General features: G+C 42.5%; 1 protein-coding gene across 2 annotated transcripts in view; it reads left to right on the forward strand.

Moving 5' to 3' along the window:
* The first annotated feature begins 8,855 nt into the window (after positions 1–8,855).
* The window catches only part of CYFIP2 (cytoplasmic FMR1 interacting protein 2), a 135,931-nt gene continuing 119,796 nt past the window's right edge, over positions 8,856–24,990 (forward strand). For both annotated transcript variants that reach the window (XM_032158487.2, XM_032158490.2), the window contains exon 1: positions 8,856–8,953. The gene's annotated coding sequence lies outside the window, so the exon portion shown is untranslated. The remainder of the gene's footprint in view (positions 8,954–24,990) is intronic.

The following is a 24,990-nucleotide window of genomic DNA, read 5'->3' on the forward strand; positions in this document are numbered from 1 at the left end:
CCTGGGTTCCATATTTATTTAAATCACAAGCTCTCAGAGCTTTTCCTTAAGTAAAAATGGTTACACTGTTTCATTTTCCACAGACAATTAAAGACTACATATCATTGAACAACATTCATTCAACAAGTAAATATCAAATGTTCCTATGGTTCATGCACACAGTTCAGTGTACGTATCTTCATGAAAACAAAGATGGAAAAGGCATAGTCTTTACATCTAAAAAATTCCTAGTCTGATTGAAAAGGAAAACATATAAATAAATAAAATTATAATGGAACAATTAGGGCAACAACAAAATACTGTGGTCAAAGAAGAGAAGAGCCCAGAATAAGTGATGAAATCTATCAGGGAAAGGATGACATCAAAGGAAACTTCTTAGAACCCTGCTACTCAAAGTGTGGTCCCTGGACCAGCAGCAATAGCATCACCATGTTGTTAGAAATGCAGATTCTCAGGCTTCTTCCTCACCTACTGAGCAAGAATTGTCATTTTAACAAGATCTGCAGGTAATTGTATATACATTAAAGTTTAAGAAGCACTGTCGCGAGGATATACTAACCCAGTTTTGAAGATAAATTTAAGAGTTATAAGGTAAGTAAGTGGGCAGAAGTAAGAGAAATACTTTGCAGGTAGAGAGAACAGGAGGTATGGGGAAGCTATTGTCAGTTCACTGTTGCTGGAGCATGCACGCATGTGTGCGTGTGTGTGTGTGTGTGCGCGCACGTGCGAGCGTGTGTGTATTTTCCCAGCAAGGGTAAGGATGATAGAAGAGGTGGGTAAATTGAAACTGAGTCTATAAATCTAGGCAAGAACTATACTTTAAAAGACCAAGAAGTTGGAATTTCACCCTATAGGTAAAGATGTCATTGCACAGGAAGAGAAGGTCAAATTTGTGATGTGTTTAAGAATATATTCTGGCAGCAGCATAGTGAATGGATTTGAGAAAGGCAAAGCCAGTGGAGAAGAAACTAATTTGGAGATGATTTTTGCCTTGTTCACAGTATCATATTATGTTTCCTAATCATTCACTGTCATCTGTCGTGTGGGTGACATATGGAAATTGTAATTTGGAGTACGTCATTCACTGTTGGATAGCAATAAAATAGCTTTCCCTCTTAAAACCCCAGTAATACAAAGGCTGGGTGGTTATAGTTTTGGTGTGCTGAGCACTCTGTGCCTTTCAGTCCACCAAATGCCCAGCTCCATTGCAGGAGCCAGGTCACGCGCCAGTCAACCACTGAGCATGGATGAGAAAGCCAAAGGCTTCCACGCGGTCCTTCCTAGAACTCACCTCTGTGCTTGAATCCCACTGCCAAATAGATAAATAAATAAATAAATAAAACGGCCCCCAAATGTAGTGCTGACATGCTGTCTAGTGTTCCTAACTTTAAGAAAGCTGTTAGTTCAATAAGTTTAATGAGGGATGAGTTATAGTACTGTGGATTGTGAGTTCAATGTTAATAAATCATTAATATATATTAAATAAGGTTTTTTTTAACAGAAACATGCATTGATCAGTTGACAAAAATGTGGTGAACAGGGGCTTGTAGGAACCTAACCCTTTATTTCCCCTAGAAGCAATGGTTCAGTATTTGTTAACTCAGTGTCCGTGGCAACGTTACAGAACATAATTACCGAATAATAAGAACCGACTATAATTGCAAAGAGCTGTTGTAGGTTATGCAATGTAGCTATAGTCACAGTACAGCAAGAGCACAGAGAATTAAGTAAACACACCTAAGGGATCAGGAAGGGCCTCACAGGAGAAGTGAAGTTTGAGATGTGCATTGAAGGGTAAATGAGAGTTCCCAAAAAGGAGAGGGTCTGGAAGGACATTTCAGGTGGAGAAATTAGCAGGCATAAAAATGCATCTTATTCCAACTTCTTCCCCTGCATTATTTTCATGTTATGTCTAGGACACTCGAGGCCCAAACCAAGTGCTGGCCACAATCATACGAGAGACAACTGAAGGAGTCAAGCACGGTTGACCTTGAACAACATGGAGGTTAGCAATCTCAATCCCTTGCACTGTCTAAAATCCACGTATAATTTTTTAATGCTCCAAAAACTTAACTGCTAATAGCCTACTGTTGACCGTAAGCCTTACTGATAATGCAAACTGTTGATTAACACAATTTTGTATGTCATATTTATTATATACTGTATTCTTAAACAAAATAGCTACAGAAAAGAAAATGTTATTTAGAATATCAAATGGAAAAGAAAATATATTTAGTATTCATTAAATGGAGGTGGATGGTCATAAAGGTCTTCATTCCCATTGTCTTCACATTGAAACTGTTGAGGAGAAGGAGGAAAAGGAGAGTTGGTCTTGCTATCTCAGGGCTAATAGAAGCAGAAGAGATAGAGGAGGTGAGCGCGAGGGCAGGAGAACCAGGAACACTCAATGTAACTTTACAGAAATACATCGTAATTTCTGTCTGAATTTTTGCCTTCTCATTTCTCTAAAAATGTTTCTGTATAATACAAATCCTTCTTTCACTATTTGCCTTAGTTTCAGTGCCCACATCATAGAAGGGTCATGTCATAAAAGAAGTCAAAAGTCATCTTGAGTAACCAAAACCCTTTGCCAGATTGTCTAACATCAATTTGTTTTCTGATATTGCGTCTTTTACATCTTCTTCCTCATTGTCTGGTGCTGGTTCAGTAGCACTCATCTCCATCCAGTTGTCATCTTCTGTTAATCCCTCTGGAGTGGCATCTATTAGTTCTTGATTTCTCCAAGATCCATATGTTGAGAACCTTCACACACGCACCTCACCCACCTTTTTGCCATATGCTCAATCTCTTTCATGATTTTCTTGATTGGCTCTGCTGTAAATCCTGTGAAGTTATGCACAACATCTGAACACAGTTTTCTCCAGCAGAAACTTGTTGTTTTGGGATTGATGACTTTCATAGCTTTTCCTGTAACAATGATGGCATCTTCAACAGCGTAATCCTTCCAGACTTTCTTGATGTTCTATCAGGGTTCTCTTTCATAGCATTGACAATCTTTTCCAAAGAGTACCACATATAATGGGCATTAAAGGTCCTTATGACCCCCTGATCCAGAGGCTGGATTAGAGATGTGTTTGGGGGCAAGTAGACCACTTTGATGCCTTCAGTGTTGAACTCATGGGGTTCTAGATAACCAACGAGCATCCTTCAATATCAGAAGAACCTTGAAAGGCAGACCCTTAGTGGCAAGGTACTTCCTGACTTCAGGGACAAAACATCGATGGAACTAATCCAGAAAGAGTTCTCATTGTCCAGGCCTTCTTGTTGTACAACCAAAAGACTGGCAGCTGGTGTTTAACATTTCCCTTCAAGGCTTGGGGGTTTTCAGCTTTATAGGTAAGGGCAGTCCTGATGATAAGCCTGACTGCATTTGCACAAAACAGCAGAGTTAGCCTATCCTTTCCTAAATCCTGGTGCTTGCTTCTTTTCCTTACTAATCAATGTTCTTTGTGGCTTTTTTTTTCCCCCTAGAATAGAGTACTTTCATCCAAATTAAAAACCTGTTCAGGCAATTAGTTATCCTTTCTCCTCCATGATTTTGTTAATGGCATCTGATAACTTGTCTGCTGCCTCTTGGTCAGCAGAAGCTGCTTCTCCTGTTACCTTGATATTTTTTAAGCCAAACTTCTTTCTAAAATTATCAAACCATCTTTGCTGGCATTAAATTCTTCAGCTTTAGATCCTTCACCTTTCTTTTGCTTTAAGTTGTCATATAATGACTTCACTTTTTCCTGACTCATATTAGAGTCTATGGGTATGTCTTTCTTATAGCAATCTTTATAGCAACGCACCCACCTAAAACCTGCATTTTTAATATGAGCTAAAATGGTATTTAACCAAAAGTGCAAGGTTTTCATACCTGCTGGGAGCTGCAGCCATGGCTTCATGAATTTTCTTTCTTTCTTTCTTTCTTTCTTTCTTTCTTTCTTTCTTTCTTTCTTTCTTTCTTTCTTTCTTCTTTCTTTCTTTCTTTCTTTGTCTTTTTCTTTCTTTCTTCCTTTCTTTTTACAGTGGTCCTTATGCTAAATTCATTCATCTTAAAATGATGGACAACTGCAGCTGCGGACCTCAATCTATGGTACATATCAAGCAATTCAGCTTTTTTCTTGTAATGTCATGACTTTTCTTTGCTTTTTGGGAACACTTTCAGCATCACTAGTGTCACTTCACGTGGGTTCCATGGTGTTATTCAAGGTTTGCTGTATTACACTAAACGTGATGAAAAATGTTTCACCATAAGAACCAGGAGATATTACATTTTACCCTGATATCCAATAAACTGGAGAGATGAATTGCTCACTCAGAGATGATTAGCATCACACAGCACTTGAAGTGGATACTGGCAACACTTGAGTTCACCACAATAGCAACAAGAGATGGCCACAGGCCAGGCATGGTGGCACACACCTGTAATCCCATCACTTTGGGAGGCTGAGACAGGAGGATCACCTGAGATCAGGAGTTGGAGACCAGCCTGGCTAATATGGTGAAACTACATCTTTACTAAAAATACAAAAATTAGCCAGGTGTGGGGGCACATGCCCGTAATCCCAGCTACTTGGGAGGCTGAGGCAGGAGAATCACTTGAACCTGGGAGGCAGAGGTTGCAGTGAGCCAAGATCACACCACTGCACTCCAGCCTGGGCGACAGAGTGAGACTCTGTCTCAAAAAGAAAATCATAATAATAATCCCATTTCTGAGCATTTATTATGTACCAGACTCTGCTTAGTGTGTTACATTATCATTTCATATAACCTTCACAAGAATCTAAGGGATATACTTTTTTGTTTTGTTTTGTTTTGCTTTGCTTTGTTTTGAGACAGTGTTTTGCTCTGTTGCCCAGGCTGGAATGCAGCTGCACCATTTTTGCTCACTGCAACCTCCACCTCCTGGGCTCAAGCGATTATCTTGCCTATAAAATGAGGCAATTTTGAGCAAGTAGTCAGGTTCTATCTACAGAATGGCCAATGTAAATTCTGTAACTGACTATCAAGTTTATCTTTTCCTGCCACCCACATAAATACTTAGAACCAAATGTATTAGCAAGCTCATAGCAGGTAGAGTTGTGATTGATTTTTGTTGTTTTGCTTACATTTTGGTCTTAGGTACATTTGATTCTCCATCTCATCTTTGTACTCTTTTCCTTCCTTTTAAAAAATTTCTTGTTGATTTTTAATTTTTTAACATAATGTATTCCTATAACTTACATTTAATATGTTTTTAGAATAAGGTATCATATTAGTAAACACATGGACCTAGCTTGGAAGAGGGAAAGTGAGGCTGAATGAGACTGTGGTAAAAAGCATGGGTTTGACTTCTCTACCTTGGGCAAATTATTAAACCTTAATTGCCTCAATTATAAAAATGGGAAAAATGATTATATTTTCCTCATAGAAAAATTGCGAAAAATTAAATGAGGTAATGTACTTGGTAAATGTCAGCCATTATTATTATTATCATTATTTATGTTTTCCCTTCATGCCCATTCCAGATACTTCATTACTGGTGTCTATAAAGCAGGGTATCCTGATAGTTTTAAAATAATTTTTTTTTTTTTTTGAGATGGAGTTTCGCTCTTGTTGCCCAGGCTGGAGGGCAATGGTGTGATCTCAGCTCACTACAACCTCTGCCTCCCAGGTTCAAGCAATTCTCCTGCCTCACCCTCCCTAGTAGCTGGGATTACAGGCACCCACCACCACGCCCAACTAATTTTTTGTATTTTTAGTAGAAAAGGGGTTTCACTACGTTGGCCAGGCTGGTCTCGAACTCCTGACCTCAGGCAATCCACCTGCCTCGGCCTCCCAAAGTGCTGGGATTATAACTTGAAGCTTTTCTGAAACACAAGGCAATGTTGCCACATGGACAACACATGGGCCACAACTTTGCAAGTACCAAAGCAATTCTTGTTGATATCCTCTACTGATGGCACAGCTGGGGGTTGGATGTGAAGGAAATCTGAAGGCAGTAGACAGACAGCTATACATTTCAGTGGCAAAGTTTAAAAATGTCATCTATGGGTGTTCATTCCATCCAATTTTACTGAACTCCTGTTAAGTACCAGGCTCCGAGGATGCAATGGGAAAGCAAAACAGACATATCCCTGCTCCCTTAGATTTTATGGTCTCATGGTAGAACACAGGCAAGTGTATTGACAATTATAACTCAGACTAATACGTGGGGTGATAGAGGGAGCCCAGGCAGCTAAGGGCACATAGACAACTAATCTCAAGCTAACCCAGACATGTAGGAATCTTGGAGGAAGCGACATCTAAAGAAATACCAGGAAGATGAACAGAACTTCATCAGGTAAACTGGGAAAAAGTGTGCAATGTGGAGGGAGGGAATGGGGGGCAGAAAGTGCCATTCAAGAAGCCTTGCATGTACGAATGTCAAGCACAACAGAGAACACAGCAAGTTTGAGGAACTAAAAGCTGTTCCTTTTAGCTGAAGCACAGCAAGCTTGTTCACATGGAGAGATAGCTGCCAGCTCTTGAAGACCCTCTCTGGCCACTGGAGAGAGTTTGGGCTTCATCGGGGGGCAGTGGGGAGCTAGGGAAGTGCCTTAAGCCTGGAAGGGGCATGCCCTTTAACTCATATAATTTTCCACATTCAGAGGGAAGTTGGAGTGCATCCAACCTACTTCATTTAATAGGTGGGGAAACAGGGGTGAGGCCCCTTGCCTAAGATTATTCTTCTGTTAGTTGCAAAACTCGGACCAAAACGCAAGCCTCTGCATTTCCAACACAGTGGCTTCAGAAGACCGTACTGCTCTCCTTTATACACAAATAGAACTCAGAGGTCAGGGAGTTATTTTTGCCTAAGATCTAACCAAATATATATGTAATAGTCTTTTCTGTTTTTAGGCAACTTGTTCCTGAAGGTGAAAAGACAGGGAAGGAACAACAGGGAAATACATCTTCCAAAAAACTATACCATCTGAAATAATATGCCCCTTAGAATGAAAATCTGACTTATTGAGATTCTCATTGTTAAGTATTTGTAATCACTGAACTTGAAATCCCAAGGATCACGGTGGAAAATGGAACATTTTTTAAAAAGGAAACCTCGGTTCTGTTTTTAAACCCATCCTCCACAAACACCCCCACAGCTTTTCACACTGAACCAGGGAAGAAATGTATGTATATATATATATATATAAAAGTCATTTTTTTCTGAAATAGCAATTTGAATTGGAATTAGTGATTTAAGACCAAACCACAAGGAATTATGGATTCTGAGCACGTGGGAAATAAGGTGAGATCAGTAAAGGCAAGCAAAGGCTTCCACAAGTCCTTTGCTGGAGCTTGAATAACGGGGCTCCTCCACAAATTGCCCTTATTAGGAAAAGCTGAGTGATTTAAGTATAAATTTGTGGGCCCTGGGAAAGCACTCCTTATGTCTACATACACTCCACAATGTCTCAAATGTTTTCAAATTATTTATCCTGTAAGGTATAAAGGGCAACTGTTATTCCCTGTGTTGCAGATACGGTGACCTCTGTGGAGCAGAGTGGTGAAGTGACCTGCTCAGGTGTCTCAAGGTTAGAATTTGGTGCAGCCTGACTTCAGCCTGGTCTGAAGGCCTACCAGGCTGGATTTCTATGAGAATTGTTTCTTTCTCTTTTTCTTTTCTCTCTTTCTTTCTCTTCTTTCTTTCCTTCTCTTCTTTCTCTCTTTCTTTCCTTCTTTCACTTTCTTCCTTTCTCTCTCTCTCTCCCCCTCCTTTCATTTTTTTTTTTTTTTTTTTGAGACAGAGTCTCACTCTGTCACCCAGTCTGGAGTGCGGCGGCGGGATCATAGCTCACTGTAGCCTCAATCTCCCAGGCTCAAGCAATCCTCCCACCTCAGCCTCCTGAGTAGCTGGGACCAAAGGTGCATGCCACCACACCCATCTATTTTTTTTTTTTTAATTTTTAGTAGAGATGAGGTTTCGCTGAGTTGCCCAGAATGGTCTCCAATTCCTGAGCTCAAGCAATCCTCTCTCCTCAGCCTCCCAAAGTTTTGGTATTACAGGTGTGAGCCACTGCTGGGCAGATAATTGCTTCTTTAAAGAGCCCGAAACGGCAGATAAGCCTTGAAGAGAAAGGTACCTGTCCTCTCAGTGCTTCCTGTCACCTATTTGTCCGTTAGGCAATTCTTCCAGCATGAAGTTGAGGTAGGCCCCTGTTAAAGAGGCGGCAGCTTCAGGGACTCTTCTCCAGGGAACTGGGAGAGGAAGAAGTTATTCTTGAGCTAAGGAGCCCCATCAGCGACCAAGCTCAACTGGTGGAAGGCCCCTTCCCCTAGCCCCAGTTGCATCTTCTGTCACTTCACCCTGCTCCTTCTCCTCAGAGCACTTTGGGCTGTAACCGGACGTTTGCTAGGTTAATTTACACCTGTCTCTCCTGGCAGGTGATAAAACTCCAAGGGGGCAGGGACCCTGTCTTTTGTACACCAGTGCACACCCAGGTCCTGGCACGGTACTTGGAACAGGATAGGTAATCAATAAAGATTGGGTTGATAAAAGAGCACTTGGAAATCATGTGGGGCCAATGAGATCCGAACGCGGCCGAAGCTCTCGTCCTCGGGTTGCTGCAGGTGTGGTTCCCGGTGATGGAGGCCGTGGAAGAAGCCTTCCCTCCCTTTCCCGCCCCCAGGGCAGGAAGCCTGGGTGCTGAGCGGTCCTCCGAAACCGAGAGGCAGGTCCTGGGTGCGCCGGCGGTGCAGCGGGGAGCGCGGAGAGCCCCTCGCCGCAGCCATTTCCTGCCCTTTGTGTGACAGCTGCAGCGGCGAAGGGGCGGGCGCTGGGTGGGGGCGGAGCCGCGGCGGGCGGAGCAGCGGGGCCGGGGCGGGGCCGAGCGCGGCGCAGCCGAGCGGGGCACAGCATCCTGCGCCCCGGCGCGGGGCCCTGCGGTAGCCTCGGGCCCCTCCCCTGGACCCGCCGCAGAGCCAGGTAAGCGGCCCTCGCAGGCCTCGGGCTGGGCACGGGGACCAGGATGCTGCCGGGGACGGGGATGAGGCCGTGAGGATGCGCGAAGGGCCGCCCCCTCTCCCGGCCCGGGGGGGGGCGCTGGGCGCTGCGCCCGGGCTAGCGCGAGGCCCGGCCTCAGGCCGCACGCGGCCCCTTTCCCCCTCGGGCCCACCGTGCGTCCCGCGGCACGGACCCTCTGCCCGGGAGGTGCGGGCACATCGCGGCGCTCTGGCGCGGCGGCGGGGGAGCCGCAGCAGCAGGTGCGCGGCCTGGGCCGGAGCCGCCAGCCCGGGAGGAGGCGGTGCTAATCTCAGGGCCGGAGACACCTGCAGCGGCCGCGAGCCCGGCAGCGGCGACATCCTCGGGTCCAGCTACTGCAGAGCGCTGGCCCCTGCCTCTGCCGCCGTGACCACCGTCACCTCCCCCAGGGCCAGCGAGAGCCGCCTGGGCCCGCCTGGCAGCCGTCTCGGGCACACAGAACGTGTGATGGGTGGGGCGAGGGGCGCAGCGTCGATGTTTGGGGGCGGAGGGCTTTGATGAGAGAGGAGCAGGTCTGACCCGCTTGGAAGCTTTCTGGCCTACACTAGCATCGCTCACCAAGCTGGCTGCGGGCAGGGTGGAAGTGGGGGAAGGGGATGAGTGGGCTGACTCCTGGGGGAAAAGGTTATTTTTTCTTGAGCTCTGAAGAACCAGGAAGATGCTTAACTGTCTGTTGTGGCGTCTGGTTTTCAGGACAGCCCTACCCCTCACCCCAAGGAACAGCCCACCTTTGTGCAAAAGAAGTGGAGGAGGTGCTCTCTGCTTGGGGATGGGGGCAGGTAGCATGGTCCGCAGAAGTATGGCCCTCTATATCCAGAACTCGGCTGGAAAGGACACTGACAGCCCCAGTGCCTCCCCAGCGCAGGGAATCTGATTTTGACCTTTGTTTGCCTACTTTCCCCAGCACAGTAGAAACACTCACCAGGGCTGATGAGCCATCAGCTGTCCTTCCAGCTAGGCCAAGAATGGGACAAGGATCTTTTTCTGCTAGTTCCTGGGTGCCTGTGCCCTCAGCATGGGCAGGGAGATGGAGGCAGCCCTGCTGGCAGCAGAGGCAAATCAGGAGAGTGTCAGTTCCTGTGTTCCCATTTCCTGCCTCCTGTCTGTGTCCCAGTTAGGACAGTGGGTCTCATCTTACTCTTGGATACAGGCTGTGCCAGCAACCTGAGTCCCTGAGATCTTAGAGGGCAAAAATCAGGTCCATATCTATGGGCAGGCCTGTGAAAGCCTTGACAGTTGCTTTCTCCACCATTAGACCCTCTCTCTGTGGCCCTCCTGGTGGCCTCCCACTTCCACTTCCATACAGTGCCCTGCCCTTTCCCCAGTCTCCAGTGTTAGAAATGGTTTTCAAGAAAGGAGCCAATGACTGTGTTTATCTTGAACAGCTAAATACAAAAGAAGTTCCCATTTGATGCAGAGCAGGTGCTTTTCAAGTCATTTGACCGGAAAAGAAACAGAGGATGGAGGCATTTTAATGGGAAACAAAGCTTTAATGGGAAACACTGTAGAAATATTTGCTATCACTAATGGTGGAATTTCAAACAGTGGGCTTGAAGTGGAGGTGGGGAGCTGGGTAGTTCTTTTGGGAACAGGTCCCTGAAATGACAATATCTAGCAGCTGTCAGCTCTGTATTTGGCAAGGGCAGCTTTGGCCCTGCGGGCAGGAATGCTGTAAGAGTGTGTGTACATGCGTGTGCATGCGTGCATGTTTGTTTGACTGGTCAGGGGTTACTGTCACCAGAAGGCATTTTTTGAGCACCAAGTGTCCACTTTCGGGATGAGAAACTTGTGTACACAGGGTTCCTCATTGGCATTGGCTGCCCTTTGCCAAGGCAATTATTAGACCTCAAGAAGAGAGTGTTGTTGCTTACAAAGTCAGTGCCTCTAGCTGGTTCTGCACACTGAGCCTCTGGCTGGGGGCATGAGCTCTGTGCTCACTAAGCTGCTTTATTTCCTGGCTAGTTCTGACCGGTTCTGTAGGCACCCAAGGCTGCCTTGTTCAGTCCCTGCTGGAAAATGAAAAAGGAAAAACTTGCTTTAGGCATTAGGCCAAGAGTCGGATGTACAACCCAGTGGGGTTGGAGAGTTTTACTCAAATCAGATGCTGGCCCAGAGAAGGAAGTAGACATGAATTCAAAAATTGGTAAAAGGCCCCAGGAGAACACTACATGTCCCCTCTGATAAATCACACCCTCTCTGATATTCAGTGGGCTTCTGCTGCTGTCATCAACCAGAAAGCTGAATGAGATGATGAATAGGCAACAAGCTAATTAACGGGAAAAGCGCTCCTGGAAAACAGTACGGGTCCCAGTCCGTACATTTAAGGATTGGACTACACTCTCAACGCAGCTTCTTTGGACCACTGTTGGCCCCAGGGGTCCACCAAGAGCGTCACAAAATGGCCTTTTGTAGCCTCCATGTGGCCACCGTAACAATGAGTCTATTTCTCTACTGGCAAGTATTAATTATTCACTTGTAATTGACAAAGCCAGACATCAGTCACCTCACTAGAGTCTTTATGAAAGGCTTTTGGTCCTGTCATTCTGAGGAGCAAAGCCATGCCTAGGGTCCAGGGGATGGCCCCTGCATCAGTAGTGAGACGGTGGGAGAAAGGGGGCAGGCTGCTGCCTTCTAGGCAGTGAATGGAGGCAAGGGAGGAACTAGAATATCTTTGGATGCTCTTACTACTCGAGGGGTGCATGAAAGTGCCGAGCAGAATGCTTAGCACATAGTAAGTACTAGCATATTTATATATTTATTGTTATAATGTATTAATTACATAACCATTAAGAATTTGGCTCATGTATGTAATCAACCCTTGGCTGTTCCCAGCCCCTCTGCCTCCAGAGCTTTCCTGAATTTTGCTTTTTTGAGGGAAGTTGGTCTCTGTGACCAGTAAACCCAGCCCCAAGTTTACCTGCCGAAGGAAGGGAAAGTTAAGAGTGATAGAGCATGAAGTGAAAGGCTTCAGGTGGGAAGTGCTCTTAAGTAGCACAAGGGAGGTGGGTGGAACTTGAGTAGGCAAGGAGAAGTGGGAGGGAACAAGCCAAGCAGAAGCCCAGGGCCATTCTCACATTTCAACACGTAGAGTTAAGGAAGGGCCTCTTCCTCTGTGAGAATTCAGCATTTTGCAACCATCCAAAAATGTTGAGGGCATGCTTTGCTTCCAGGGCAGACAGAGCAGCACAGTGAGCATGGGACAGAGGATCCCTGACTTGCTGTGTGCCCTTAAACCAGCCACTACCTTTCTGACGTTCAAAATTGAGCAATGGAAGGCAGCCTGCCCAACTGTTACCTGCCCGTCATCATGAAAGCCTGCGGATGACGTAATGTCTGTAAATCCCAGTCTGATAAAAAAAAGACCATGGAAATAGAGAAGGAGCCTCCTGAATGTGTGACTCTCTTGGGTAAATGCCCTCCATTCCTTAAGAAACAATTTATTAATTATATATTGTGTGTCACTTTAAGAAGACGGATCTGTGGCCTCTCTGTGCTGTTGAGCCAGTGGGAAGCTTAAAGGCACTTTGTGATTCACAGATTCTGTCAAGGCCCCTGGATGGCCTTGTCTGTACAGAGACACTTCAGAATTCAGTCAGGGGGTATGGGATGCCTCCCAGGATGCAAAGAGCTTAGATATTGGCTTTCCAGCCATGGCCATTATGCTAAGGGCTGTGTGTGATGTACCTCAAAAAACAGCCATTTAAGCCATACTTGGGCCCTGGCAACAGAGGGTGCAAATCCTTGAAAGAAATTGTTTTGAGAAGGCAGAGCTTGAATTCAGGCAGAATTTCTTGCAGGGATCATTCTGGTTGCATGGTATTTTGATAGACTGGGCAACTCAGATACATGCAGTGAGAGAGGGAAGTAAATAGGACCTTCTGGCGAGATGCCTGAAAAAGACCCAGTGATGACTTCATCAGTAGACCTTTTGATTCTGTTTGCATCATTATTTGGTCATTGTAGAGCAGTGGTTCTCAGGCTTTAATCTCTAGGTAAAACAGAGGTGTATTTAGTCTGTCCATGTTCTATAGTCTCTGTTTTCTAAGTAAGGCAGGAGGTGAGGTCCTCTGCAGGAAATAAAGGTGATGGACTGGTTAGGAAACTTCAGGAGACTTCAGGGTTTGGAACAGTTGCCTCTGTGGGTGGAATAAGAAATCAACTGGGGAAGAATGAGAGAATTGTCTAACTTCACTGAAGGCCTGGCTGAGATCAAAGAGAATTTGCAGGGCTGACCCTCAGAGAAGACATGCAATAACTCTTAAGAAATATCTGAGAACTATTTTTGATTTGTGCTTTTAAAATATCATGCTTTAAGATTTGTTTTGGCAAGATATGAATGGCGAGATAAGAATTCAGAGCTAGAGGTCAGCCTCCTATCTCCAAGTCTGTTATACTTCCATATGGGAAAGTGAGATGAGGACCTGCTTCTTAGGGTTTGAAGTGGAAACTATATGACAGAAGGATTTTCTAAAGGACTCTCCTCAGATTCTTATATTGATAAGGCAGCCTTGGATATGGGACCTTAGAGAAGCATCATATTTTAACTTTCTTGTTAATTTTTTTAAACCAGAAGTTAAGAATTTTGGTCATTGGCTCATGCATTGAACAAATCATTCATGAAGTATTAATTAAGCAAATAATTCCTGGTGTGTGCCTATCTCTGTGCTGGTTGCTATAGGTGAAACTCAGACAGGATGACTATCCTTGGCATTCTTAGTGATCCAAAGAATTAGTGAAATATAAAGCAGTTTGTCGTGCAGTTAAAAACTGTGAACTCTAGACTGTGAGTGCTAAGGGAGTGAGAGAAATGAAGGTCATTGTGGGGCTTGGCTGGTCAGACTTTTGCGGGAAAGGCATGTCTTGACATAGGCCTTGATAGATCGGTAGGATTTGAGAAGGAAAGAAGATAGCCCATAAGGGAGTGGAGACAGTTTGAGCAAAGGCACAAAGGAAGACTATCCTTGGACAGGTTTATGATTCCCTGTATACCTTGGCCACAGAGAATGGTCTGCATGATCCTTAACACGTGTCTTTAAGGAAGCCCTTTGGATGGAATGTCTCAACTGTAGTCATGGTCATTTGCTTTAGAGTTGGAAGGGTCCTGAGAGAGGCCCAAATCCAGTGATTCTTAACTGGTTGCTGTTGTTGTTTTTTTAGTACACAAAATGGACAATGTTGACGTGTTCAACACATCAGCCCCCACAGCCAACCCCCCAACTCTGCTCCATTCCTGCCACTCTAGGGAAGAGATGAACATGCGAGCAATAATATCACACAGAGACCTTGAACCCTCGCCTCACATACAATAAAATGTACCTTGTTTGCAAACCTCAGTGCTTAAGCTATTATTAGGACAAGTTACCGGCAATAACCTTCACAAGGCAGGTTTGGACATCATGGTTGAGAGAGAACCAAGGCTAACCTCCATATTTTACAGACAGAGAAATTTGCCCTTTTAGAGTGAGTGGAGATGTGATTTGGAGGCCTTTGTCTTCATACTGAGCCATGTTCGAGTTGCAGTTTCACATCGATGAAGCTGAGTTCCACGTGCTCCGATCTGGTGGCCAGACCTGAAGTCCTCCTCTTTGTTTCCATAGCAGATGCATGGCTTCCCTTTGTGAGTTTTAGCAGGTGCATCTGAGAGGCAGCTCCTCTCTCCACATACGCGTCATGTTGGTGTTCCTCATATGACAGCCCCAGGGCCCCAGCAGGAGCAAATCAGCAAGCCACCTTGGTGGCATGACTTCCCCTCCTGAGAGCATGAGGCCATTCCCCCGAGCTGCTGGTAGCTGCCTGGTTTGGTGTCACCAGAAAGGCGGCCTCAACCCTAATAACACAGGAAGCAGCTGGGCAAAACGGCAAACGAAGTGGCAAGCCCTTTAGCCAGCCCCCACCAAGATCTTTTTCTCTGTCTACTTATAAACAACAAGGAGGATAGGCCTTCTCCAGAGGCCCAAGTCGAGGCTGACTTGACTTCTCGGCTCTGACCGCAGGTCCCCTGTGTGGAGAGAAGCTGCAGGTGATGGGGCCTCTGGTCCCAGAAGACAAGCAGCAAGGGACTGAAACAACGAAGACCACCTTGCCAGTCAGTGCTGGGTACCGGCCAGGTGTCTGAACTGCTAACAAGGAGACTTTGGGTGGTTGTCTTCTAAAGCAAATTATTAAATTTTGATCAAAACAATATATACAAATGTTTTAAAAAATCAAATAGTATTGAAAGGCTTATAATGAAAAACAACCATCCAGCACTCACCCTACCCTGGAGGCTGCCGCTTTTAACTCACTGTTTCTTCTAGTAGCTGCCTCCAGATCTCTAAATGATATGCTTACACCGCTGTTTCTTGATTTATCTATTCTGCACCTTGTCTATTTACTTCCTGCTGTGATGGATGGAGATTTCGCTTTCTTACACCATCTCCCTCCCTCCCCTGCCCCCGTCTCTCAAGATAGGAAGAGCTCTATTTTAACCTACATCAGGTTTAAAGTGTCTACATTATTAATATATATAAATGATGATCACAGACAGCCAAGTAATGTCCTTTGATTATATTTCCTTTCTTAGAGGGCTTTTCATTTTGCTGCAGAATTTTTGTTGCAGTACTTGTCTTTTTCTTTTATTTATCTATTTATTTATTTTGAGATGGAGTTCCACTCTTGTTCCCCAAGCTGAGTGCAGTGGCACGATCTCAGCTCACTGCAACTTCTGCCTCCCAGGTTCAAGCGATTCTCCTGCCTCAGCCTCCCAAGTAGCTGGGATTACAGGCATGTGCTATGCCACCTGGCTAATTTTTTAATTTTAGTGGAGATGGGGTTTCACCATGTTGGTCAGGCTGGTCTTGAACTCCTGACCTCAGGTGATCCACCTGCCTCGGCCTCCCAAAGTGCTGGGATTACAGGCACGAGCCACCATGCCTGGCCCTGTCCTTTTCTTTTAAAGCTCTGTATCATATGAGTTATTCTATTGTATTCCCTTGTCTTCTCAGGAAGTGCAATGTTAACCCTAGCTCCACCCCTAACTAGCCCAGTGACCTTGCACAAGTCCTTCTCTTTTCTGAGGCTCGGTTTCCTCATCAGTAGAAAGAGAGCTAGACTCCCTTCTTATTCTAAACCTCAGAACCTATCACCCCACCCACCTCACAGGCAGTAATATTATTACTTCTCAGATAATATTATCTGAGGAGTCTTTACTCCAGGGTAGGGCAGCCCCAGGACCTGACAGATGGCAGAGAAACCAAAACAGGCAGGGGCAGGGGGAGGGAAAAAACAAGCTAGCTGGGCCTGCCCTATACGGTCTAGTTCACCCCTGCAGTTTAGGGGGCTGCTCTGTGGGGTGGTATGGTTGTATCTATTGCTTTTTTCCTCCCCTGCTGTCCCCGTTGGTTTTTGCTGTCCACAGCCTCTGCTTGTAGGGGCATTATTACTGTCCCCAAACTCCCCAAGCTCCTACTCCACCCCCAGCTCTCTTTGTACCCCTTCTACTTATGTTACACTCAAGGTTTCCCAAAAAGTAGTTATAAAAATACTGACTTTTGGTAACAGCTTTATTGAAACATAGTTTGCATACTATACAATTCACTGATTTAAAAAATACAGTTCAGGGCAGGCACAGTGGCTCATGTCTGTAACCCCAGCACTTTGGGAGGTCGAGGTGGGTGGATCACCTGAGGTCAGGAGTTCAAGACCAGCCTTGCCAACATGGCAAAACCCTGTCTCTACTAAAAATACAAAAATTAGCCGGGCATGGTGGCAGGTGCCTGTAATTCCAGCTACTTGGGAGGCTGAGGCAGGAGAATCGTTTGAACCCGGGAGGTAGAGGTTGCAGTGAGTGAGATCACGCCATTGCACTCCAGCCTGGGGAACAAGAATGAAACTCTGTTAAAAAAAAAAAAATTTCCGTGGTTTTTAATATATTCACAGAGTTGTACAACCCATAATCATAGTCAGTTTTAGAGCATTTTAGCACCCCAGAAAGAAACCTCATGACCTTTAGCAGTACCACCTATTTCCCCCAACCCCACCCCTTGGCAACCATAGATTTGCGTATTCTGGGCATGTTTAATAAATGGAACATGGGTCTTTAATGATTCGCTTCTTTCACTTAGCATAATATTGTCAAAGTTCATTCATGTTGTATCAATATCAGTACTTAATTCCTTTTTATGGTTGAAAAATACTCCATGTGGCTATACAATTTTTTACTTATCAGTTGATGCATATGTTAGTTCTGCCTTTTAGCTATTACAAATAATGGTGCTGTGAACATCCATGTACAAGTTTTTGTGTGGACATGTATTTTCATTTCTCTTGGGTTTAAGCCTAGGAGTAGAATTGCTGGGTCAGATGGTAACTCTGTTTAAAAATTTGAGGAAATACCAATCGATTTTCGAAAGTTGAGGCACCATCTTACATTCACACTAGCAACGGTATTCCCAGTTTTTCCACATCCTTGCCAACACTTATTATTGTCTGTCCTTTTCATTATAGCCATCCTAGTGGGTGTGAAGTGGTATCAATTTGCACTTCCCTAATAACTAAGGATAGTAATCTTTTTGTGTGCTTATTGGATATGTGTGTATCTTTGGAAAAAATATCTGTTCCTTGCCTATTTTTAAAATCAGGTTATATTTATGAATGAGTTTTAAGAATTCATTTTTTAAATTTATTTTTATTTTTAACATTTTTTTTGTAGAAACAGGGTATTGCTCTGTTGCCCAGGCTGGTCTTGAATTCCTGGCTTAAGCAAGTCTCCCATCAGCTTCCCAAAGTACTAGGATTACAGGCATGAGCCACTGTGCCCAGCCAAGAATTATTTACATGTTTTATATACTTAGCAAATACGTGATTTGCAAATATTTTCTTCTATTCTGTGGACTTACTTTCTTGATGGTGTCCTTTGAAGCACAAATTTTTTTATTTTGATGTTTAGTTTATTTTTTATTTTGTTGCTTGTGTTTTTGTTGTTATTACATAATTCAAGGTCACAAAGATGTACTCTTATGAGTTTTATAGTTTTAGCTCTTACATAGATCTTTGATCCATTTTGAGTTAATTTATTATATATTACATTATTTATACCTCACACCGTAAAACAAATTTTGCATGTGAGTATCCAGTTGTCCCAGAATCATTTGTTGAAAAGAATATTCTTTCTACATCTCTTGTCAATTGACCATAAATGTGAAGATTTATTTCTGGATTCTCAGTTCAGTTCCATTAATTTATCATTGTTCATTGACTGTCTTCATGGTAACACCACACAATTTTATTACTGTAGCTTTGAGTATGTTTTGAAATCAGGTAGTGTGAGTCTTCCATTTTTGTTCAGTTCCTCCCACCTCCAAGATTGTCTTGGTTATCCTGAGTGAGTCCCTTGAATTTCCATATGAATTTTAGGATCAGCTTGTCAATTTCTGCAAAGAAGCCAGATGAGATTTTGAGAGAGATTATGTTGAATCTGTAGATTAGTTTGGGTAGTATTGCCGTGTTAACAATATTAAGCCTTCCAGCCTATGGATATGGGATATCTTTTTATTTAAGTCTTCTTTAATTTTTTCAACAAGGTTTCATTGCTTTCAGAGTGTATGTTTTGCACTTATTTTGTTAAGTTTATTCCTAAGTATTGTATTATTTTTGATGCTACTATAAACAGAATTGTTTTCTCCATTTTATTTTCATATTGAGCATTGCTGGTATATAGAGATGCAACTGATTTTTGTATGCTGATATTGTATCCTACAAACTTGCTGAACTAGTTTATAACTTTTAATAGTTTTTAGTGGATTTTTCACGGATTTTCTATATACAAGACTATGTTATCTGCAAATAGGAATAGTCTTACTTTTTTCTTTCTAATCTAGATATCTTTTATTTAATTTCCTTGCCTAATTACCTTGGCTAGAACTGCCAGTACAATGTTGAACAGAAATGCTAAGAGCAGACTTATTTGTCTTATTCTTGATCTTAGTGGGAAAGCATTAAGTCTAATATTAGCTAAGAGTTTTTTGTGGCCACTAATTGTCAAGTTGAGGATATTCTCTAATCCTAGTTTTTTGAGTGTTTTTATCATGAAGGCGTTAAGATTTTGTCAAATACTTTTTCTGTGTGTATTGAGATGATATGGTTTCTGACCTTTATTGGTATAGCTTATTACATTAATTGATATTCTGATGTTAATGTTAATCCAATCTTAACATTCCTGGGATAAATCTCGCTTGTTCATGGTGCATAATCTTTTTTATATATTTCTGGATTCAGTTTTGTTGAGGCTCTAACTTTTATCGAGCACTTTCTACCAACCAAGCCATTTACATGGATTAACCTATTTAGTTTTCAAAGCCTATGAGATAGGAATTGTCATTATCGCTTATACCAAAATGAGGAGAGTGAGGCTCAGAAAGGTTATGTCACCTACTCAAGGTCACACCACTAGGCATTGGCAGAGGTAAGATTCTAACTCAAGCTATCCAGTTCACCTCCACACTAAAATGCCTCTCATTTGGATATCAGTGGTGGACATGGGATGATTTTCAGATAATACCCAGACCTGTGTTTATGTTCATTACTATGTTTTTTATGGCTCCTCTTTGTTTATGGCATATAATATTAGTTTTCTCTCTGTGATTGTGATATAAAGCTGCCTTGTAAAATAAAAAGTGGCAAAAAAAGAGAATCTCTAGAAAAAAATATTAAGTAAGAATTATCCTGGCAGTTTATGGATATGAGTACGTATTCTATGCTGATTTAAATTATCTGTGTTTTTTTTGTGTGTGTATGTGGTTTTTTTTTTTTGAGACAGAGTCTCGCTCTGTCACCCAGGCTGGAGTGCAGTGGCTCAATCTCAGCTCACTGCAACCTCCACCTCCCAGGTTCAAGCAATTCTTCTGCCTCAGCCTCCCGAGTAGCTGGCACTACAGGTGTGCACCACTATGCCCAGCTAATTTTTGTATTTTTATTAGAGATGGGTTTTCACCATATTGGCCAGGCTGGTCTCGAACTCCTGACCTCAGGAGATCCTCCCGTCTTGGCCTCCCAAAGTGCTGGGGTTACAGGCGTGAGCCACCAAGTCTGGCTTTATCTGTGTAGCCACCGAGTCCGGCCTTATCTGTGTAGCCACCAAGTCTGGCCTTATCTGTGTTATTAATAGTGAAGGAGAAGGAATGGAAAAACTAGAAGTAAGGACATGGCCAACTTCAGGTCGTCTCCTCTCTCCTATGTTGTCAGGAGATTGAGGTGTGTTCATGAATTCTTTCATTTAGTACTTCCCCAGTGCCTAATCTGTTTGCGGCACTCTGCTAAGGTCTCTGCATTTTCAGTGATAGGTAAGAAAATGGTCCCTGAACTTGAGGAGCTTTCACATGCATGGTTCTACTCCAGAGAGGGCATGTTATGTTTTATTTCATGGGCAAACTCGGATTGATTGCTGATGGCTTCCTGGAGCTCAGTATTTCACGAGGATTCTGAAGCTGTCTGTGGACTTAGTGGAAAATAGTGTCATTATCAATTAGCAATGTCTGCCCTGGCATGGGAGGAAGAAGTAGCAGTATTTGGGTTTTATTCTGAGGCCAAGAAAACATCATAGAGTGCATTTACACAAACCTGGATGGCATAGCCTACTACACACCTAAGCTATATGGTATATAGCCTATTGCTCCTGGGCTACAAACCTGTACGGCATGTTCTTGTACTGAATACTGTAGGCAGTTGCAACACAGTGGGAAGTATTTGTGTATCTAAACATAGAAAAGGTACAGTAAAAATATGATATTATAATCTTATGGGAACACCATCGTATATATGATCCACTGTTGACTGAAACATCATTATGAGGCAAATGACTGTAAATTTTTTTAATTGGAATAATCTAAATCTCCCTTTTATTTATTTTTATATTTACGTATCTATATAATATTTTCTTTGTACTAATATATGTATACATATGTGTATATATATGTACATGTGTGTGCAGTATGTTTGTGTGTGTGTATGTATACTTATATAGCCTCTGGCTGGAGCGCCATACAGACACAGAAAATATTTCCTGGCCTCTTGATGTTCATGAAACACAAAGGTGACAATTACCTAATTTTTCTAGCTTGGCAGAGTTGTGTTCTTCTTGAGGAAGGAAAAAGCAGCCAAACTGGGAAAAAAATATGCTTGGCACCTTTCAAAAAGGTACAAAACCAGGTGTGGTCTAGAAGAAAAGGCATAGAATTGGGAGTCAAGATATCCTGTTTCTATCCTACCTCTGCCACTAGCTGACCATGTTACCTTGAATAAAAGTGTTTACTTCTCCATAACACAGTGTCCTCAGAAACACAGCAAAAATTATACCTACTGAACTGAATTTGCAGGATAGTTGTGATTGAGAAAATCAATGTGAAAGATCTATAGAACTGAGATATTAGTGTAATCATAATAATACCTTCCTTTTTTTGGTAGGAGAATTGTTGCAGTATTTAATTCATCCTCTCTATTGAAAACAGGACACAGACTAGCTAATGTTAAACAAAAGTATGGGAGGCCATTGTTTAAGACTAAGCTCCTGTACTAGGCCCCTAAAAACCAGACCAAATCAAAATGGAGTCACTCATGCTAAATGCCACTCTCTACCTGAGTCAGCAGAATAAGCAAATCCTCTCTGCCTTAACCCTTACAAAAAAGTAACCTGAAGTAACTTGATGTTAACTAATCATTTATTTTTCTATTGTTGTGTTTCCTTTTTCCCACCTTACAAAACCCACAGTTTTACTATTGCCCAGTGGGAGCTTTCATTCGATTGTGTAGAAAGCAGGTGCTTCAATTCATAAATCACAAATTAAGGACAATTCTATAAATTTATTGTAATTTTGTCTTTTGACATGTCTTTGCTGGCTACTGTGTTAAGTATTCTACATGCTGTAGTTATATAATCAAAATAAACATTGAGGACAGGCACTATTATAAATTGTCACCCTTACAAGGTAAGGAAACTGAGGCTCAGAGAGGTTAAGGAACATGCTATTGTTTAGATAGCTCATAAGTGGCAGATAACAGATTCACACCCAGAACTCAAGCTTACCCACTATACTAGCCTAATATTTCACTTCAGTAGAAAGTCTTAATATTTAATTTCTTTCCAGAAAATCAAACAGATAATGACAATGCAAGTATTTTGCTTATAGAGAAGCAGGGTTTAAGCTGTGAATGTCAGAACCTGAATTTCCAAAGCCATGTTCTCCTGGCAGCCATCCTGCATTTATGGGACCCACCCCCCTCTTGCTTGGGGTCTGTCAGTCATGTCTGCCTGGGGGGGCACCTAAAACCCCCCTTCTCAGAAGCAAATTGCTTGTGTGCCCAATGTTATTATTACTTCTGGTGAAACCAGGCCACTGACTGAATTTGTTATGAAGACACTGCATTTAAACCCATCATGAATGCCCCCCACTGAGAAGTTGCAGCTGTGTTTGGTAAATGATGCTCCCAGAACACTGTTAACTTTTAAATATTTTATTAATTTCTTTTTCAAAATGATGAAATGGTCACATGTTCGTAGACCAAATATAAAGAATCATTCTCACTTGGAAGATTGCGTAACAGGCAGGACACTTGGGCAGGAAAGAAGTACGTTCTTATTTTCATTTATGCCTCTGTTCAAATTTCCAGAATATTTTTCCTTTCTGATTGATGTGGATTTGGCAGTGCCTACCAGCACTTGAGCTAAAAATGTCAGATTTCCTTCTCCCTTAGGCACTGAGTGATCTACCAATGCTCATAGAAATCCACTATAGAAGTTGTATTTGCCAGAGGAGAAGAAAGATAGCATTAACATAAATAGACTCCTAATTTATTAGCTTTGTAGGTTGTTCACTTACTTATTGATTCTCTTCAAGGGATGTTCAGGGGTACTATTATGCTACAGAGGAAAACTTAATGGTTATTCTGGTAAATGAGTATTTTTTTTTAGATGAAGTTTTGCCCGTGTTGCCCAGGCTGGGTGCAATGGCATGATCTTGGCTCACTGCAACCTCCACCTCCCAGGTTCAAGTGATTCTCCTGCCTCAGCCTCCTGAGTAGCTGGGATTACAGGCACCTGCCACCATGCTGACTAATCTTTTTTTTTTTTTTGTATTTTTAGTAGAAATGGGATTTCTACTAAAGAAAAGTTGACCAGGCTGGTCAGGCTGGTCTTGAACTCCTGACCTCAGGTGATCCACCCGTCTCAGCCTCCCAAAGTGCTGGGATTACAGGCATGAGCCACCACACCTGTCTGTAAATGAGTATTTTTTTAAGTTTGAGTAGCCCAGAAGAAACCTAGTTACAGGAGAAAAAAAGGGAAGTTGGATAAGAGCTGGGAGCTTATAAACTGATCTAGGGGATTTTATGAAAAATTTGAAACATATAAAATTGGATGGAAAAATACAGTAATCTCTATGTATGTGTCATATACAATCTATAGTTATTAACTCACTGCTGAATTTATTTCATTTCTATTCACTCTTCCCCCATCTAGTATTATTTAGAAGCAAACCCTTGTGTCCTTTTATCTATATTTTAGTAGATCTTTCTGGAAGATAAAGCCTGTTTTAAAACATAACCTTGATATTATCAAACCTAAATAAAATATTTCCTTCATATTATCAAATATCCAGTCAGTACTAATTTTCTAATTTTCTTATGAAGTTATAATTTTATTTGTATGGTGGTTTGTTTGAAATAGGATCCAAATAAGGTCCACACATGATAGTGTGTTCAGTCTCTTCAAAATCTATAGACTTTCCTGCCATCTCTCTTTTCTGTCTTTGCAATTTATTTGTCATTTGTCCAGCAGAATTTGTCATAGATTGTAGTTTGCTGATTACATCACTGGGGTATAGCATGTTTTTCTGCCCTCTTATATTTCCTGTGAGTTGGCATCAAAGGCTTAATTAGATTCAGGTGTTTTGTTTTGGATCCAGCATTCTTGGTGCGTTTTTCCATCATTAGGCACATAATGTCTGATCGTCTTTCATTTAGGGATGTTAGCAGCTGATGATGATCCATGCCTAGATCCATTTGTTTGTAGAGGTTGGAAAACAAGGATATTATCATTTTTCTGTTAAAAAGGAAAAAAATACTTTTATGGAAAGAAACATCTATCTCTTCTATAGTTTGGTTATCTAGTGGTATAGTTTGTTTAGGAAAGACAGGTTAAATGTTTGCTTTTATTTACCAATTCTCAACATAAAGGCTGGTTCACAGGCTCATCTAACAGTAACAAAGTAATAAAAACCAAGCTTTTATTAGATGTCTTTGTGATCCATCAGGGCTCTTCCAGCACATCACTCAATTTTAAAATCACCTGGAATAATAGTCCCTTTCTGTGGAGTTACTCCAGTAGTACAACATATATATAGATTGATTTGTTTCATTTTACTTTTCGATTTGGGGGCCACTTTTATAAATTTAAATTTTATTTTATAAGTATGTAAAATGTTTTGATGTTTTCAAAGTCAAATCTACAAAATAAGGCATATTCAAAGGATTCTAGCCCCTATCTCTTAACTGTTTTCCCTTCTTTTCCTGTTCTCCGTAGGTAACTAATTTTTAAAACTATACGGCTTGCCTTCCCATTGTTTGTTTTTTAAGTAGAAGATGTGTGTGTAGACATCTGCAGCCCCCTCTCCTGGGTAAATGAGCGCATGCTCTCCATACCATGTCCTGGAGATCACCCGTAGTTGCATGTAGAGAGGGTCCTCACTCCATTTTCCTGCTGCTTCATATTTCCCTGTACAGTGGCACCATAGTTTATCCAGACAGTCCTCTGTTAATGGATGTATTAGGCCATTCTTGCACTGCTATAAAGAAATATCTGAGACTGGGTGATTTATAAAGAAAAGAGGTTTAATTGATGTCACAGTTCCACAGGCTGTACAGGAAGCATGGTGCCAGCATCTGCTCAGCTCCTGGGGAGGCCGCAGAAAGCTTTCAATCATGGCAGAAGGCAGAGGGGTAACAGTTATACC

This window comes from Hylobates moloch, unplaced genomic scaffold (assembly GCF_009828535.3).
Source record: "Hylobates moloch isolate HMO894 unplaced genomic scaffold, HMol_V3 SCAFFOLD_6, whole genome shotgun sequence".
Taxonomy (NCBI): Eukaryota; Metazoa; Chordata; class Mammalia; order Primates; family Hylobatidae; genus Hylobates; species Hylobates moloch.